Source organism: Manihot esculenta, chromosome 3 (assembly GCF_001659605.2).
Source record: "Manihot esculenta cultivar AM560-2 chromosome 3, M.esculenta_v8, whole genome shotgun sequence".
Taxonomy (NCBI): Eukaryota; Viridiplantae; Streptophyta; class Magnoliopsida; order Malpighiales; family Euphorbiaceae; genus Manihot; species Manihot esculenta.
In genome coordinates, this window is record NC_035163.2 from 32,144,153 (window position 1) to 32,155,717 (window position 11,565).

The following is an 11,565-nucleotide window of genomic DNA, read 5'->3' on the forward strand; positions in this document are numbered from 1 at the left end:
GAGAGTTTGGTTCTGATCCTTCGTTCCCAACTCGGCCAAGAGCTGCTCTCTCATTTTTCGCAGCTTTTGGTCTACACTTTCCTCCTCCTGCCTGGGTTTCTTCTCCAGGTGGTACTCTTCCTCTTCCATTTCGCTTCTCGTCCACCTGGTTGTTCCGGCAGAATAACTGTCGGCCCCATCGTTCTCAATCATCTCTCTCATCCTCCTTCCATGAACCCTGGCCTCTGGTTCTTCCTCTTCCCTAGCTCTTCTCTCCCTCTCTTCGGTTTCTCGACTAACTGTTTGGGGATGGTTGAGGGTCATTGGTCTGGGGCTCCTCTACCATTGGCAATACGTTTGCTGGGGTGCTAAGGCCCCATTGCTGCATTATCTGCCCCAGCCAGTGGGCAGTGTTTTGTAGTTGGAGGGTGATGGTTTGGAGGTCCTGGTTGGACAAGGTAACGGCAGAAGCATTCCCTGCCAGGCTTGGCGAGGGGTTGAAAGAGATGGGCGGTTGATTGTTTGGAGTTGTAGGACTGGAAAAGGAGAACTGCTGCCCCTCTTGGGCAGAGCTCAGGTCATTTGGAGTGACGTTGTCTTCGTTGTGATTAGCCATCATGGATCTCAGTGGGTTTGTTTAGAGTGGAATCCCCACAGACGGCGCCACTTGATGATCTGAGATCCAGAAAAGAGGGTTTTACAATGGGTTCTGTAAAACTGGAAAAAGTCTAGACCTAGAGGAGAGTATTTCTCCTTTTATATGTTTTCTTTTGTCCGCTAGTGACGTGTAACAGAATGTATGTCATTGGGCCACCTATCCCTGTCACGTTGATATGGACGTACGAGGAAATCAGATCGCTGCCCCATGCGTAACGGCTTTTGATTCTCCCCGGGCACGCATGCGGATGGTCCCACAAGGCGAATGGGCTGAATTCCTTCCTGGTTTCGAGTTGGGCCGGAAGATAAGGTTAAGACTAGGCCCAGAGGGGATCTGTTCATTGGGCCGAAGGAGCTGGGCCGGCCTGATTGAATAATCTGACTGGAGCCCGATCTTTGAGCTGAGCGGATCGGCTCTGATACACATGTGAGGCTTGAGGGCCTCTAGACAATAGGCTGGTAGCGTGGGCCTGGCCCCAGACTGGAATGGAGAAATCCAGCGGTCATCAGAATCAATAAAAATTTATTGAAAAAACTTAAATCGACTGAATTAAATTGATTTGATTTATATCAATTTATTTTTTATTTTATTTTATTTTATTTTTATAAATACTTACATTTTAATTTTTAATTTAATTCTAATATAAACGACTAAATACTAGCCACTAAGTGACATTTAAGAGTTGGCATCACTATCTTTAAAAATAAAGAAAACAAATACATCATCTAAACCCTTACTTGCTAAGTCTAACTATAATAACAACAAGGGGAGAGCAACATAGCCACCATGAAAATACAAGCTCAAATCACATGGCCCTATGATTTTTAAATTTTAAATTCTATACCCTAAACCATAAAATCATAAACCATAACCCATGGAAATCTCCATATTAAACCTCAAACTTCAACCTGACAACTTTTGTATCCGCTTGCCAGGATAAAGAGAAAGGGAACGAAGACTACTACAAAGATATTCATGATGATTTGCACCATTGAAGGGGCAGTGACCAGCAAGGAAGTAATTATGATTAGAATTGATAATTAGACGCATTTTGCATCTTAGAGTTCAATCACGTAATAATTGATTGAGCTTCTTCTTTAGAAGCTTAATTTTCTTAAGGATTTATGCATGCGTTTAACTATGCAAAAAAATTCAAAATTATTTATCATCCGACTATAATTGTTTGATCACATTCTTGATTTCACAGATAATAATATATCCGAATTTGCCATCATTTAACACATGCACAATTGCATTTGTAACGATAAAAGTTTTGATCTTTCGCTTTTTATAGTCATAACATATGAGATATAAAATATTTTACGATCAAGATACATATCTATATCCGACCAATTATTAATATTATAAATAATTATGCATTGCCTGATTCAACTAGGAGATAAGTATAAACCTTCGTTATAAAATTCAACTCCTCTAATCATTGTTGATATTATAAATGCACATGCAATGGAATACTTTGATGTGACATAGATGAAAATACATAGCATACGCTAATCAGGTCCGTATTTATTAGTTAACTGTTCGCCACTAATAAACTGTTTGACACGTCTGTCACAAAATATTTCCATTCAATTTGATAGGAGGTAAGTAAGAGAGTGTCAGAATAATCAATATATATATATACCAATAAATTAATACTACCTCCACATCACTTAACTTTTTTTCTAAAAACCTTTATACTAAAATTCTCTCAAAAACCTCAATTTACTTAAATCAATAATTCTCTTAATCTCTGATTACCAATCTCAACTTATTGATTTCTCCATGAGATCGAATCTTAATCTAAATGTCATGTCTTATTGATTTATCCATGAAATCGAATCTTAATCCAAGTGTTATGTCCTAATAAATTCGTCCAATCTCAAATTATCACATAGTATCTTATAATTAATCAATGGTTTTATATAAATATTCTACATGGAATGCTAAATAAATAAAAATACAACTAATAAAACAATGCATTAATTGCACTCCAAGACTTAGTCTGGTGGAAAGTGCATCATGTAGTCTTGAAAGGTCTAAGTTCGACTCCCCCAACCCCTATTTCAAAAAAAAAAAAAACAATGCATTAATTATTTATATTTGTTCATAATATTTTATATACATAAAGTATATCGTATTAACTATTTCCACTATAATTTGTTGTATTTAAAAATAATAATAAATTCTTTAAGTTACTAAGTAAATTTATTTCATTCACTAACTTATTAAAGAAGCTAATAAAACATATCTTAAAATAAACTAAAAAATTAATAAATTATTTTTTTTATTTTACATTGAGAATTAACATAAAATTTAAAATTAAATTATTTATAATAAACTGATTAGTTGAATTCACAGTTCAAAATGATATAAATTGTTTTTAAATGAGTTACTCCATAAAATATCTTATCTTAACTTAATAAAATGTTTTCATAAATGATGATCACAGAATTGAATATTTTTAATAAAATTATTATAACTAACTAAAATATTAAATTAAAATTTCAACACTAAAATTACATATTAAAATTATTTTGCAAAGTCTCAAAATAAAATACTAAGAAATTAATTTTACAAACAAGAATGTATTATTAGGTTCAATTATCCAACCAATCTCTTTTTGGGCTGGATCTGGGCCTCACGTTTGAAAACTAAGCAAAGACCAGTCTCTAATCAAGGCCCATCTAAACAATGCATCAACAGTAGACAGCTTCCCCTTTTACCTTTCCATATCCATCGTGTAAATAGAGTCCGTGGCTTTGGGAAAATGTTTGGACACTGAAGTTCTCCAGCCTAGAAGAGAAAGCGAAAAATGAAAGACCATCATACTCCGCTTCAGGAAGATCTCTCAAACTTGAAAACCAAGGAGTCTCGGTTAATGAAGCCTCAAAAGGTTATCAACAAATGCTACCTTCCTTTTTATAATCTCTCTGGTCCCTTGTTCCACCACTATATATCTTGTTTGACAGATCGCTAAGAAAAGCTTGACTGGTGTGTTTTCCTTGGTTTCTGAAAAATGTTTCCTCAAGAAATCCTGGAGGCGATTTCAGAGATCTCAAGCTCCAATTCTATCAGCCAAATGGCGCAAGTATGCTCGGTTCAGTTCGTTGAGCTTTTGGCTTTTTTTGACGATAGGATTCTCGGCATTTGGTTCCGTGATCGTAATTGTATATATATTTATTTCTTCTAATTTGGTTTCATTCTAAAGCTATTCCAATGTTGCTGGTTTTGATTTTTTTTTTTTTTTGCTCTTGAAATTTATGAGAAATAAACAAAATTTTGAATGATGTCAATTAGCTACTCTGACCAATTATAAAAATGTCGGATTCATTGATTCTGTCTCAGAGCTCTGAGTTGGCTTTGAATCCAGTTATTCCATCTTCATCAGAAGCATTTCCTCTTTCTGGTTGAATTCAAAGATTCTCACAACCGCTGATGAGCCAGGCGATGTGTCCACGGAGCTTTGCGGATTCCACAAACCAGATGGTTCTGTGGAGGTAGATATTGCGGCCAATTTCCTCAAACTAGCTCGGATTCGGGTCTTGAACTGCGCTAATGCGGATCAGCAGTCGAAGAAGTTCATAGATGCCTTAGTTAAGGTCGTGCTAGATGAGTGTTACGCTCTACCTGAAGAGATAGACTGTTACTCATGCACTTTTGTCTTCCAAAGTTCGTGTAGTGTTTCTTTGCTTCTTGCTTTGGAGCTTTATAGTATCTGTGATATTCTTCTGGCGCAATTGAACTCTGACAGTGGACCCTCACCAACTTGAACCAGTGCAACTAAGAGGTACAGTTTTGTTGCTTTCGGTAATTTAGTAATTTTTCTGAATGCTGTTGATTTTATTTTGTTATTCATTTGCTGCTGTTTAAAGTGAAATCAACTAACGTGTAATTATATAATTAGTTGTGCTACTCTGCTCTATTTTCCTACAAAATCGTCTTGATAATATATAAAAAATTATAAATTCATTTTAATTAAATAGTGTATCCACTTAAGAATATATCAAAATATATTATCAAATATTTCAGAAAATGAAAGAGTTAGGTTAATATATCTCAAAAACATGGAGTTAGGTAAAAAGGAAGGGATTTTTTCTTTTATGTGGGTTTGAATGAAATATTTAAGGCGACATTTTGTAGGCTTCCTAAGTTGATTATGCACTGCGTTTCAAGAATTATGCTTTATGCGTATTGTTTGTGATGTACTGATGTTTGCATATAGGCTAATTGCTGCTTCTATCTTTCCTGTTACATTTGGAATATGGTTTAATCTGTATCCTTAATGTGTACTTTGCGCTTACTAATTGAGATACCTCTAAGAGTGAGAATTTTAGACAAGGTACTCTTTTAGATTTGGGAAGCAAAATTAGCCTATTACATTCTGACATGTGAAACACAGCTAAACCAATATCTTATATTGCGATCGTTTGAATTGAGGAATTTCATTGCTTAAATATTTCCCTTCGTTGTCATTGCTTTTGTCCAAGTAAATGTATTTGGCTGTAATGTTATTATGCACAACTTTGTTGTTTTCTCTTACTTATTGATGACCGCTGGGTTTCACTATCCCAACACGAGGTTGGGCCTGCGAGAGCAGTATTGGTCCGAGGCCCATGAAGCCTCTCTGATGGGCCGGACTGGTTTTTCCAGCTCTGACCCCATCTTGCCAAGTAGATTGGATCACTCATGAATCCCAATCTGCTCGCTCGGTCTTGAAAAGTCATAGGAGAAAAGACAGCAGGCCCAATCACCTCGCAGCTCTGTCCATACACGCACAGGAGGGAATTAAATGGCCGCCTGGCGTGAGGCAGACGCCTCGTACGTATAGATCTGTAGGATAGAGACTGGCGGTACTGTAGCTGTGAGACAGACAAAGGAAAAGGATAAAGGGAGGAGGGCACCTTCCCCACATTCAAATTTTACGGACACACATTAAAAATTTTATTCTCTGGATCTCAGAATATCACTTATCATGTGTCAGACTTAGAGCTTTCTGTAGTAATAGGAAGCTCAGTTTTCTCTACAACTCCGACATCTGATATTGCCCTCTTTCTCTTGCTCTTAGTCTGTGCCATCGTGTATAGTAGTTTCACTGAATGAGAGTATCTTAGCCCCTCAACTTCTTGGTTTCTCAATAACTTCTTTTTCATTTTGGCAAATCAGTCTAAACTCGATATTGGAACTCATTTCTATTCTACCAACTTTTATTAGATGTAGTGCTTGCATTCTTATGTTGGCATTATTGACTGTGCAACGTTGTGGTTTGTTTGCTTCGTCTTTCTGTGGTTTACACGCGTTTTTAACATCATAGATAGTTTTCCCCCTTGTATGGCAACCCTGATTTCTTTAGCCCAGAGAAGGACTAGTCCTCTGTATTTTGATATGATTGAGCCTAAAAGGGAGTCCATTGCCGAAGTTAATAGCCAGTCCATCGATTAATGTGTCCCCCTTGACTGACCTAATAATTCCAGTGCTCAATAATTTTCCATGATTCATATCGTTTATTGTCTGGGAAAACCTTTGCGTTCCAAAGGCCAAACAACAGAAGCATTTATCATAGCATCATTAAAGAATGAAGCTATTTTTTTTTTCTAAATCTACAGTATCAATAATAAAAAAATAGGAAAAACTTAATAAAGAGGGTCCAATCTAATTTTGCCAGGAGGCTGTCCCCAACGCTCAACCTAAGACACAATATCACAATATGTTAAGTGAAAAAACACTTGAATCAACGTCAAGGAAAAGAACAGTGCAAATAAAATTAGGAAGTGCAGACCAAAAGGTGAGACTAGCATGCAAATGGCCACCCTAAATAATCTTTGAACAACCACATTGGATTGTCTCCGAATCCATGATAAGGTCTAACTAAAAGATGGATAAAAAAGTTTTACAACCTTTGATAATTTGAACAAATTCGGACCAAGTATGGTTAGCGAAGTGAAAAGGATTAACAATATATTTAGCATCAACCTCTATGTTAGTATTCATAATATAACCCTGATTAAGCCAAAAGAGAGCTTCTCGTAATGCAATAGTCTCTGCCATATGAGGAATGAAATTATCTGTTATATCTAGATAGTCTTGACATGAATTAACCCAAATCATCTCTAATCTTTACAGTTAAAGAAGCAAGTCATTTTTATTATGAATTCTGCATAACATTACATTTGACCCTACCAGAAATTGGATTAACCCAAATCTGCTGACTAGAATGTCCAGTTCTGAATCCATCCATATTGTGAATGTCTATGGGAGAGTAAAGATTAACAGCTGAAGTAAGAGTACTTCTGTTGGATGCCATATGATCTGTTGCTTCTGTATCAATAATCCAGGAACCATTCGCAAATATTTTTGTACAATTCACGCTATAATGAATATATTTGCGAGTAAAAGATCCATCATAGAGTCCATAGCTGCTACCAAAGCAATGATTTGACACTGTTGTGGCTGTTACTGCACTTTTTCCTTTCATTAGTCTCTGCACTCCTTGCTGCAATGTGCCAAGCAAAGTGTTGATCTCATGATCTTGCCATTTCTTTATGCTGAATTTTCTTCGAAAAGTGTTTCTGCCAGGTAAGCTGCATGCCTATTGTTTTCTTTGGAGACATAAGGTTTTAGCTGTTGTTGACTTCCTCTCGTGTACTTCTTTCCTTTATACCATTCTGGGTATTCGGCTAGTCTGAAGCAATTGTCTCGCACATGACCTTTTTGGCCACAATAAGTGCAGTGTCCTTTCTTTCTTTCAAATCTCTTGTATTCCTTTTTAAAACATTGTGATTGAACCTGTAAAGCCACAGTTTCAACAGTTTCTGTACAGGAATTCATTATCCTTTCAAGATCATTGAATACGCTTTGTTCACTTAGGGTAAGGGACCTAAAAGTAGAATCTGATTCTTTGCTTGATCGAAAACATCAGTAAACTGCATAAGCTTGCTTCTACTAGAGATACTCATCATTTACTTAGCCACACCATAGGTACATGACGGTAATGGCTTCAGGCTGTTGAACTCATCCTAAAGCTTCTTCAGTTTTGTAAACTATATAGATACAGAATTATTATCTTATTGCATCGCGTTGATTTTCCTTTGGATCTGGTAAATGAGAGGTCCATTGCTTTCTCCATGTCTTTCTGTAATTTCATCCCGCAGGTCTTTAGCTGAATCTGTGTGGATGAAAGCCTGAGCAAGTTATTTTGATATAGAATTTAGAATCCACGATGTCACCATGAAATCACACTTTCTTCAATCTTCGGATTCAGTTGAATCTTTTTCCGAAACCTTGATTGTTCCATCTATCATTCTGAGTTTTTATAGTGTTATTTTCATCGCTCTACTCCAGGATCGATGGTTGTTTCCGGTCAATGGAGCCGTTACTAGCACCATTCCAAGATTATCCGAGTTCTGTAGATAGCACCATTCCAAGATTATCTGAATTCTGTAAATTCATAAAATCATTCTTTGTCGTCGAATTCTGTAAATGCATAAAATCAGTCTTTTTCGTCGAATTCTGTGACGCCTTCATGCTTCTTCTCAAGAAAACAAGTAACTTTTCTTGGGATCTTTAATCTTCCCGCTTTGATACCATGCGAAAATAACAAAGTAAAGAAATGAGAGTAACGTGAGTTTCATTGAGTTGTAATTGGATGTATTTATACAGGAGAATATCCAATGATTTGCTGCCAGCTTATCTAACAACTTAACTAATTCTCACGCTATATCACAAGTAGATTATAACTATCTCTACGGTCACTTTCCATTCTTCCAAAAACTTGATCCTTAAAGAAATTGTATGCTGCATTGTGGAAGACTTTTTGTTCCCGAATAAACTGTTTCTCATGATCCAAATGCATCAACAAGTGATACAGAATTTCTCTAGTCCTCTCTCTCTATCTTTGGTGCTCAGTGGCAAATTAAAAAGAAGTAATTATGTTGTATAATATTGAAATTAATCATGAGAAGGGATTTCTTCATCTCCTTCCTCCTCTATTTCTCTCACTTTTCATTGGATGCATGAGCCACACAACTTAGGTGGTTATTCTTCCTTTCTCATAAATATACCACTCACTCATGACTCATGGATTTGAGCATGATACTCATAGAGAACCTAAACTTTTTATGAGATATTCAATTGAGACGTTTTTTTTTATTATTATTTTTATTTTGGGGAAGGAGAGGTTAACGTTATAAAGGAACACGTAAAAAGAATTTATACGGTTATTAATTTTGCCAATATTTAATAGTTTTACTGTTCTTTTAGGCAAGATGGGTTTTTTTTTAAATTACTGTTTAGGATTTTTTTAAAAATAATTAATTAATTACCAATTACCTTATTTGAAAATGTGCAATTATTTTCATTATTTAATAGTTGAATGTTTTAGGTAATATTTTTGTCAAGGTTTTTAGGTAGGATTCTTAAGAACCACCTACATAAATCATTTGACAAGGATTTTGAAATTAAATATTCAGGATTAATTAATTTGATCTAAATATATTCTGCTAAGTCATTAATTTGTTGAACAATTTACCTACTGGCAAGTAAAAGAACTTTAGGAATGTTTGTTATTTGAGCCCCACAAACCAAATTACATGAAATTGACTGAATATATCTACCAAATAAAGAGACTGAATATTAATCTGCTGCTATTAATTAGCACCTATTAGATGTGTCATATAAATAAAATGCATGCTCAAACCAGACCAAGATACCAATTTCATACTATTTGTACAAGGACCCGAGGAGATCAAAGTCTTCAGGTAATTTATTCTAAAGCAATCTTAGTGGTAGTTGAATCATTCACGATGAATGGGACAAAACCATAAGGGTGACTGGCTGCTGAAAAATTATGATCCGCAGGCTTAATCATGGAATGAGCACCATCAAGCTAATCCTTGAAGTATATAATGACAAGCTTTTAAAAGCTTAATAGTTGCGTTATCAACTTGATATTTCTTTATCATAATAAAAGGACAGCCTAACAAGGCCTGATAGGCTCTTTGGATGGGAGTAGTTAAAACTTACAAGAGTGGATGAGAAAGAATGAGACAAAGACATTGTGTAAAATATTCTATAGTCTCTTTCTTGAAAGTGTCTTTTTGAAGAGACAATAAAATTATATATCATTTGCCATTTAGTAGCTATATCATGACGGGCAATTAAAAGTAGCCTGAAATTCACTAGTTATTTGTGGAGTTTCAGAAGTAATGATTCCTTGACTTTCTTCTCCTCTTTGGTTATAGGTGGATGGGAGGTCAGTGGGGGGGATTTGATGTAATTCATGAAATTATTTTTTTGGGTTTTTTAATACAATAATATTGCATTTATTCAAATTCATTAAATATAATTATTTAATGCTAATTTTATGTAGTCAAAATAATAAATTATTTAATACTACATTAAAAATTATACAATATGCAAAATTAACATTAAATAACTGTATTTAATGAACTTTAACGAGTGCTTTAGTTTACAAATGAGACAGTGAAGATGGCAAAGATTTGGGCGTAATGCTCCAATAATCAGTAAAATTTTTTAAAGCTTGTTGAATAAGAATAAGTTCCTTTCTTGAGCGAGGGAAAGGGGAGGTGCGGTGGGGAGCAAGCTGTACTTTAAAGCAATGGTATATTACCAAAAAGAAAGTTTTTAAGTTATTTAGTGAGGTTTTGTGACAATCATTTGATGTGTTCTTTCCACCAATATACACCTTTGCTGGTGCCTAGTTCAATTATGGAGCATGGGCATATTTGGTTTCTTAGAAAACTGAAGTTTTTTTTTATTTCTTAGCATTTGTAGGCTAGGCCAAAGCTTGATAGATGGAGTGGCTATTTGAATTTTGTACCTTGTAACTGACACTACACCAAAGCCTATTTTGATCACAATAGTGCATATTACTAACAAATCTTCATCCCATGCTTCGTTAATATTTTTTTGTATATTACTTAAAAAAATTTTATCAAACTTTTGTAGCATATTTGGCTTTAGGACATGCTAGTGTATTATTTGATGTGTCATGTTAATCTTTCAAAGTTTATTTTAGCTCCTTATGATTATTGTAAGAATTTGATAATTATATTCATAGATTAATACATATCTATATCTATGATTGTTGATTATCAACTGGCTATAATTTCTTCACTTTTCTAATGCGGTTGCTCTTTATAATACTTTCTGTTTTTGTTGTGTCTCGCGTATATATTATATAAATTGGTGTGGATAACATCGATTGTATAGGGTGAAATAAGGTCCCATCGCTGGAAATGCAAAGCATAAGCGTCCGCATCTCACAAAGTAGTAAAATTCCAAAAACTCAATATTAAATAAATAAATAACAACAACTACATAGCCGAAGATAAGAAAGTGCCAGAAGTGCAACCTACATTGGCACATGCATTTCTTTTGTTTATCTGGATCATCACCTCTTTTTTCCCTTAAAGATGAGAAAATATTTATTAATAAAGGCCATCACCTCAATTAATCATTGAACAGAATGATAACAAAATATTATACTGGACCCATACTCTATTAGTTGCAGCCAACACCACATATTCTTCCAATCAATTTCTACCATGTCAGCAACCCATACGTTCTGTATTCGGAGTCTCGTCCATATTGCTAATATTTGGGTTGGAAATGTCAAATAGTCAACTCCATTGATTTTGGTTTATATCATCTTATTTATTTTTCTAACAAACATTTGTTTTTAAATCATTTTTTCCTGAGGATTAGAGGTTCATCTTTTGATTTTTTTAACGATGATATCAAAATTTGGGATTTTGGACTATCCCAAGTTATCCTCTTGAATGAAATTGATGCCTGAATTATTTAGAATTTCTCTCTCCCGTGAATTTAGAATTCCCCTCGCTCTCTGATTTGAATCTTTTTCTTTTTTATTTTCTATTGGGAAGTCTGTTATGGCTAGCAATTTGTTG

General features: G+C 34.9%; 1 non-coding gene across 1 annotated transcript; it reads left to right on the plus strand.

The window, feature by feature from the left end:
- Window positions 1-3,390: 3,390 nt before the first annotated feature.
- LOC110611137 lies at window positions 3,391-9,855 on the plus strand. The gene is made up of 3 exons (XR_006350156.1): window positions 3,391-3,533; window positions 3,610-3,728; window positions 3,986-9,855. It is a non-coding gene; the product is annotated as an uncharacterized LOC110611137 (transcript).
- The last annotated feature ends 1,710 nt before the right edge of the window (window positions 9,856-11,565 follow it).